The 7,971-nt window shown below is 39.9% G+C and overlaps 1 long non-coding RNA gene across 2 annotated transcripts; it reads left to right on the forward strand.

Annotated features, from left to right (window-relative positions):
- Positions 1 to 2,391: 2,391 nt before the first annotated feature.
- LOC134730774 (uncharacterized) lies at positions 2,392 to 7,594 on the forward strand. Of its 2 annotated transcripts, none has more exons than XR_010112733.1 (2): positions 2,392 to 5,010; positions 6,953 to 7,594. It is a non-coding gene; the product is annotated as an uncharacterized LOC134730774 (long non-coding RNA). The 2 variants fall into 2 exon arrangements; XR_010112734.1 differs by having other exon boundaries at positions 2,392 to 4,751.
- Positions 7,595 to 7,971: the final 377 nt, after the last annotated feature.

Here is a 7,971-nt window from a genome sequence, read left to right on the forward strand (position 1 = left end):
AGTCTACCTATATAACAAACTTGCACATGTATCCCTGAATCTAAAATATAAAAAACAAAAAGCAAAATAAAAATAATCTAAGCTATTCAAGTAATGACCCAAAAGTTCTTCTATATGTTATGAAGACCAGTAAATGCATTACTAAGCAGCTAGGCTGAGATAAGGGTGAGAGAAAGAGAGGTTTGGTGCTAGGATTTAATGGTCCTGTAGTCTAGTCCTGACTCTGCTGTCACAGTTTATTTAACTTCTTTGGGCTCTCAATTTTCTCTGTAACATTAATCAGTTGGCCAGGCTCAGTGGCTAAAGTCTGTAATACCAGCACTTTGGGAGGCCGAGGGGGGTGCGGATCACCTGAGGTCAGGAGATCAAGACCAGCCTGGCCAACATGGTGAAACCCCATCTCAACCAAAAATACAAAAATTAGCTGGGTGTGGTGGCACACGCCTGTAATCCCAGCTACTCAGGAGGCTGAGGCAGGAGAATCGCTTGAACGTGGGAAGCGGAAGTTGCAGTGAGCCAGGATCATGCCACCGCACTCCAGCCTGGGCAACAGAGTGAGGCTCTGTCTCAATAAATAAAATAAAATAAAATATAAAATAAAATAAAATAAATAATAAAATAATAAAATAAAATAAATAAAATAAAATACAATAAAATAAATAAAATAAAATAAATCTGTTGGACCAGATGTCCTTGGTGCTAATTTTCAATGATCTGTGACATCATAAAATAAAAAATATAATGACTAAAAATTTATTCTAGCTCACATGCTTTCATTTTCTGTATGAAATAAATTTTCATTATGATATGTTGGTGAAGAAAGTACATAGTGTATGAGTACCCATTTCTCAGGACACAGAGTATATTTAACTATTTAACTTATTTTATATAGCCATGTAATTTTGCCTACATTGCACATTTTGTTCACATCTATACTTTATTTACTTCTGAGTCCTTGCTGATAGGCCTCTCTCCTGATTATGATATTGCTTTTGTGGTGAAATAGGATCCACTTCCATGATCTGTGCATTGGAGATTCAGGAGCACATTGTAGAGACTTCTCGATGTAGGTGAATGATAAGGACTACGGATGTAGGCATACTGTGTTAGAATCACCTGCAGATTATTTGGCAGTTTTTAAAATTATTCCTGGGTCCTTCTGTTATAAGGATAGGGCCCTTTACTAAAGCTGCAAGCTGCAGAATCCTCCTCAATCTTTTTATTTTTTAGCTTTTATTTTTTTTAAGCTACTCCTGCTGGAATGGGAACCTCCTCAATCTTTATCAGGAAAACAACAATAACAATCGAATTTTAAAGGTTTTTTGAATTCCTGATCACAGATACAAATAATTAGTGGTCTGGAAAGTAGTTAAGTGTAATAAAAAATATAATGTTCCTTATAACATTGAGAGCTTTATAGTAACACAAAGGATGCCACACCCAACCCACCTCACTCATCCTCCCGCTGTTAACAACCCTGGTCCGCAATTTCAAAAGAAACGGCCTAAAATTCTTTTTAAACCATCACTTACGTTGAAGCCAATTTAAAAGTGTGATCAGGGATATAGACAACACAAGTGCTAGAGCTATAAAATAAATTTTGGTGATTGCCCAGGCATTTAATATCTTTTTTTAACCAATATTCCCTTTCTAAAAATATAAATCTATATGAATAATGGATTATTTATAATGATTTGTCTTTGAGTAACCCTTTTCCCCTTCTTTGTCATGGAGGGAATAATCCTAATTTATTGCTGGGGGAGTTGTCCTATATTGTCTTATTTCAAAAAGAAACAATCTACTTTTGTGAAAAGCCATCCTAGCATGTAACATTTTAGCACACTGTTTCTCAAGATGTTTGCACTCACAGACACCAATTGTATCATGTCTTTGGGATATGATAAAATTATGTTTAAAATTCATGTTAAAGCTATAGGGGTTTTTTTTTTCTGATCTACGTATCAGCCTTACCTCCACGGACTTCACTAATTATATTTAAGGAATTAGAAAACTTCCTTCCTTAATTTTATTCTCATTAATTTTTCTAGGACATTTATTAAATAAATTGGGTTGTTAAAGTATGTTAAGTGTGTAGGGCATGTAACCAGTCAAATGTCAAGGTTCTGAGTAGGTTGGATTTCATGGTCAAGGATAATCTCTTTTAATATTCACAATATCATTCTTACATATTCCCATCCCCCCTAAGTCTTTCATTTCACTTCTATTCATTCCTACTTACTCCTACTAATATCTCCATTTAGATTCTCTCATCTGACCTTTCCCACACCTCTTGCCCCACAGTAAGTTTTATTTTCCCCTCTTACACTAATCACATCTACTCTGATCTGTAGACGTTTTTCACCTAAAGCCCAGCAAAGGAAACACTGTCAACCTGTCAAAAAAAAAGTGCTGCAATTGTGGAGGACAGATAAACAGGTGGTAACGAAAGCATTCTAGTGAATCTGAGCCAGGCTGGGAACCTGCTGGGCTGGCCTGACTCAGAGGTGGTAAGAGAAGGCAACAGGAGGCAGGAGGCAGCCCCATCACTGTCCGTTCCCAGAGCAGGAATGAGGAGGGTGCTCCCCACCCCAAGGCAGCAAGGGGGAAAATTCTCTAAGGAAGAGTCCCAGCAAGATCAAATATCAGTGCCATGTCCAGGGGGTTAGAGAAATAACCAAAGTCAGTGTGGTAGGGCCATGAGTTTACCTTATGGTTTGGCTTTATGTGGGTATATGGAAGTGCCAGCAGGTGAGCTGAGAGCTGCCAAGAGAGGCAGAAAGCAGGTGTGTCAGAGATTTGGGGCCTCAATGGAAGTGAAATGTGATGGCAGAAGAAGACACCACAGGAATTGTTGAGGCATCGGTTAGGAAGTGAACAGCAGAACTGGCAGAGGCTGCTGGGCCTGTTGGGGTACCAGGAGTGACAGAGAAGACTGGCAGCTGCAGAGCAGGACAGACCAGATTGGCCAGTACAACAGCAGAGGGCCATGTTGGGCTTTGACTCAGGAATCCTGGTGGAGGCAATGATGAGAAAGAAGAGATGAAACACACTAGGTAAGCCAAGGTAGTTGTCAGGATAGAAGGAGACAGGCAGGCCAGATGGCTGTTAACCGTGTGGTGTGTCCCAACTTTCCAGCATCAATTTAACGGCCAAATTAAAATGTAAGTCAACTTAAGCCAAGGTCAATTTTAATCCTATGCTTTGCTGGTGATACAGAATCATTAACTGTATCAATAATGCCCACATTCAACTCATTCTACAATGGGGGCAATTGTAATTTTGGTCTGGATATGTTTAACAAAATGGAAAGGAAGAAGGCAAAACCACGGAACTATTTTTTTTTTTTCTTTAGACGGAGTCTTGCTCTATCTGTCACCCAGGCTGGAGTACAGTGGTGCGATCTTGGCTCACTGCAGCCTCCGCCTCCTGGGTTCAGGCAATTCTACTGCCTCAGCCTCCCGAGCAGCTGGGATTACAGGTGCGTGCCGCCACGCCCTGCTAATTTTTGTATTTTTAGTAGAGACGGGGTTTTACCATGTTGGCCAGATGGTCTTGATCTCCTGACCTCAGGTGATCCGCCCGCCTCAGCCTCCCAAAGTGCAGGAATTACAGGCGTGAGCCACCGTTCCCAGCTGGAACTATTTTTTTAAACTGATGCACATTAATAAGATTTAGAAAATCTTGAGATTTAATGGACAGTGTTGAGATTCATATAACTTTATGTTGAGAATTCTCTTTCCAGGAATTATTTATTTCAATTAGTCACATTTTTATCTTCTACTGAAGTGTAACTTAATTTAGTGTAAATAACTACCATTTGAATACTAACATAATCTTTTTCTTTGTATAAAAAATACAAAAAGATCGTTTATGTGTGTGTACACATACGTGTCAAGACTAAAAATTAAGCACGGGGTAAAGTCTTTGGCAAAGGACAAATAGTCGGCAAGTTCACAGATTAGAATTTAGAATTCCATCATGAAGTTGACTAAATTGTTAGTTTAAAGAAGACTGTGAGTGTCAGCACATAAAAAGGTAATCCTGTCTCAATTGTAGCTACAGATTGCAAGTCCTGTGTCAATTCAAATTTTTGCCAGCAGATACTAATGACTTCACTGAAAGCAGATGTTTAGAAATGAAAGTATAAACACAACCCCAGTTGATTAATATGCTTATTGTATTTCCTTGTTGTGAGTCTAGCGAATATTTGATTATCTTTAAGTTGATCCATAGTATATTCAACAGTCTCATGAGAACATAATTTTTGTTGATGATTTGTCCAAAGTTTCTATTAATCCATCCTAGCAGCAGAGCCAAGTGTTAGAGTTATTGCTGCCTGAGTTATAACAGCTGCCCTGGGAATCTTGTCTGAACAACAAGTTAACTGCTGTTCCCAGTTATATCTGGTCTTTCCCACCCCCAAACATACACAAAAGATTTTTGTCATTCTTGGCACTGGACAACAGAAGTGATAAGACATGCCAGCAGAACTCTAAAGGCAGAATGTCCTTCCACCTGTTTTATGCTGTAAGACAAACTTCCAAGTGTGAGGCAGTGTGGAGGGCTGTTTCCTTGAATGGCAGCTGAATGCACCGGCGGGATCCTTGGCAGCAATGCCCAGGCACTGAAGCCGGGCATTCAGGAGAGCTAAATGGAGAAAAGAAACTTGAGCAAACTGCTTCCTGGAACACTGAGAACCTGAATGGGAAATTAAGAAGAACCAGATTCTTTCTATTCTTCCACCAGCCAAGGTCAGATTTCCAAACTTCTATTGATTCTAATCTTTCCCAAACAGTGCTGTGGCAATGTATGAAAGTAATAAAAATAATCCTTTTTCTGTTAAAAAAAAATTGCTGTTACTTGCTGTTTTGTTATGCTTTTGCTGGAGATTTTCCCACCCATCTTAAAGCAGCAACTTCAGGATGGGGGAATCAAGCAAAACCATGGTGAAGAGATTCATTTAAAGAGGACAAGTGATTTATTCTACATCTCAGGAGACAGTTCCTTAAGGTGAGAGGTGTTGCCTATGCCAACTTGCTTATTGTCTCTTTTGATGTTATCTTAGCAAAAAGCTGGGGCTAATTGTCCCCATTTTGGGAGACTTTGAGGCAGGGCTAACTGCCACAGTAAAAGACCCATTAACAGTAAGGAGGGTAAATGGATAGCAAAAAACCTAGGAGAATCCACAGGCTTTCGTTAATTTTATTCTATCTGCCTGATGTTTCTGGAACTGTAGTTTCAAAGTTAGAATACCCAGAATCCCAGCAGCTGAGGAAAGTAATAACCAGTGTCTGGGGGCGAGGGTGGGGAGGGAAGCGAGGGTATAAAGAGGATGAGAATTCTTCTAGTTATTTTCAGTTTTTACTGAAACTGAAGCTTTCCTGAAACTTTAAGTTTTTAGGAAACTTAAAGATAATTATTTGTTTACTTAAAATACAGCCTCAAGGATACTTTTAGTTTAAAAAAATTTCTTGACTACTTGATTTCCTCTTGGGAAGATTATTATTTAACAAAAATATGTATTTATAAACAAAATATTTCAGAACAGGAGTCTGTGGAGGAAATAGTCTTAAAAGGACTTTTCAGCAGTGGTAAGATAAGAAACACTGCCCTAAAGAAAACTGTTGGCTGGGCGTGGTGGCTCATGCCTGTAATCCCAGCACTCTGTGAGGCCAAGGTGGGTGGATTACCTGAGGTCAGGAGTTCGAGACCAGCTTGGCCAACATGGTGAAACCCCGTCTCTACTAAACACACACACACACAAAATTAGCCGGGCATGATGGCGCATGACTGTAATCCCAACTACTTGGAAGGCTGAGGCAGGAGAATCGCTTGAACCCAGGAGGTAGAGGTTGCAGTGAGCCAATATCGCACCATTGCACTCCAGCCTGGGCAACAGGAGCAAAACTCCATCTCAAAAATAAATAAATTAATTAATTAATTTAATTACATTGTTTAAGGGGTGTCATTTTCCAAATTGTTTTTATGAAAAATTTACAAACAGTGGCTAGTGTCCCATTGTACTGTGTATCTAATTCAGTAAAAGTACTGAAGATTCAAAAAGATTGTTAGAGTGGTTGTGGAAAATTCCAGAGCTGCTGTCACCAGCAGAGCCTTCCTTTACTGAGTGTCTCAGTGCCAGTATAACAAATCCTAGACACTGGCTTTATTGGCCAGTGGTGCAAGGAAATAGTAAAAATTCAATAAAAATATTGCTTGAACCAGGAAGCCTCCTCATAGAGTTGTGGACTCTTCAGAGAGGTTTTACCAAAGTAAGGGCAGAATGTGTATACCGTCTTTCAGGGATTCAAGAAATGTAGGCAACAATGTCTATTATTAGCCCTCCTCTCCTTCCATGAGCAAAACCCAAATTACTTGTTTTTAATTGGCACAAAAGCACATTCAATCATTACATTATCAGACATTGTTCATGTACCTATCATATGCCAGGCTGTGTGCTAAGAGCTGGGGAACTGAAGATGAATAAAATGTACCCTGCCACAATCAGGATTGGCAACAACTGACCTAGGTGGCTCACCTGCATTGTCTGGATAACAAGCCAACTGGCACCTGAGGCCCCCAACCTTATCCCCACAGGAGGGGTTCGTCCAAACTGCTCATGAGACCAGTTTCTCCCTTCCACAGACCCCAGTGCCTTCAGGTGCTGAAAGTTGACTTTCCCAGGCAACTCAGAGAGCTGGTGTCTAACCCCACACTGATGTTACTCAATAAGTCTGATTATCCTCCCACCCACTAGGTTGTTCTCACTCTTGCCCTATAAGAAGGAGAGCAGCAAGGGGACAAGGAATGCCCACCAATGGTGTGTCCAATAGATAACTCTGGCCCATCTCTTATCTTTATTTGTTAATTCTTGCTTTGTAACTTTCCCCCAATAGAGCCCATGAGATTTCATGGAAATCATCACAAAATAACAAACCTTTTTGCGTGACAGGTGATGAGCACAAAAGGATCCATCTTATACAGTGCTTGCCAGCTTCCATAATACTACTCACCACGATGTTGAAATCACCTGTTCCAGAACCAGTCCTGTCCTTTGACAAGAAGGATTTAATTATCAGTAGTGGTGGGGACTGGCTGGAGAGAGGAAAAACACTTCAAGGACTCTGCCACCTTTCGTAGATGGAGAGTGCAAAGTTTGTACCATGGAACTCCTTCTCTAACAGTTACTCTGTGGCAGTGCCTATTTCAAACCTCCCTTAACTTCTGATTGTATAGATGTTTGTTTCATTTGTTCATCTGTTTGTTCACTTAGTCAGAGATGTTTTAAGCCTTAAGAGAAATAGTGGACTAGAAAATGCCTTGGAAAAGTACAAAGTTCAATCCAAGTAAACTGTTTTTAAACTAGGAACTTATGAAGCCTAAAATATAAAATGTATGTACATGGATATGCTCTGAAGTGAGGTAGAGGGGTAGAAATCAACATTGTGATATTGTACTATAGTTTTGCAAGATGTTACCATTGGGGGAAAATGTTTGAAGGGTATACGGGATATCTCTGCCTTATTTCTTACAACTGCATGTGAATCTACAGTTATCTCAAAATAAAAATTTAATTTACAATTAACAGCATTAATTTCTTATCCTGTCATTTTCCTTCTCCTGAAATTGCAGAATAGCCAAACAGAAACCTACCCATGACCACCATCTGAGATTCTTTGGTGCCTGTATTAGTGGACATAGGCAGGTGTATCAGGAGGCCTCCAGTCACGCATACTGGAAGATACTGACTCAACTGATTTAAGCAAAGGAAAATACAGTGTATTATATAATGAGACATCTTGAGTAGGGTAGTCCTAGGGTCAGTTGATTCAGCAGCTTGATTCATAATCAAGGGCCCAAATTCTTTCCCACTTTCTACCCTGCCATCCTCAGCCTATCAGTTTCGTCCTCCAGCTGGCTTAAAGGTAGTTGCAAGGTGGCTGCTATCATGCCATGCAAAATGCAAATGCA

Source organism: Pan paniscus, chromosome 6 (assembly GCF_029289425.2).
Source record: "Pan paniscus chromosome 6, NHGRI_mPanPan1-v2.0_pri, whole genome shotgun sequence".
NCBI classification, from domain to species: domain Eukaryota; kingdom Metazoa; phylum Chordata; class Mammalia; order Primates; family Hominidae; genus Pan; species Pan paniscus.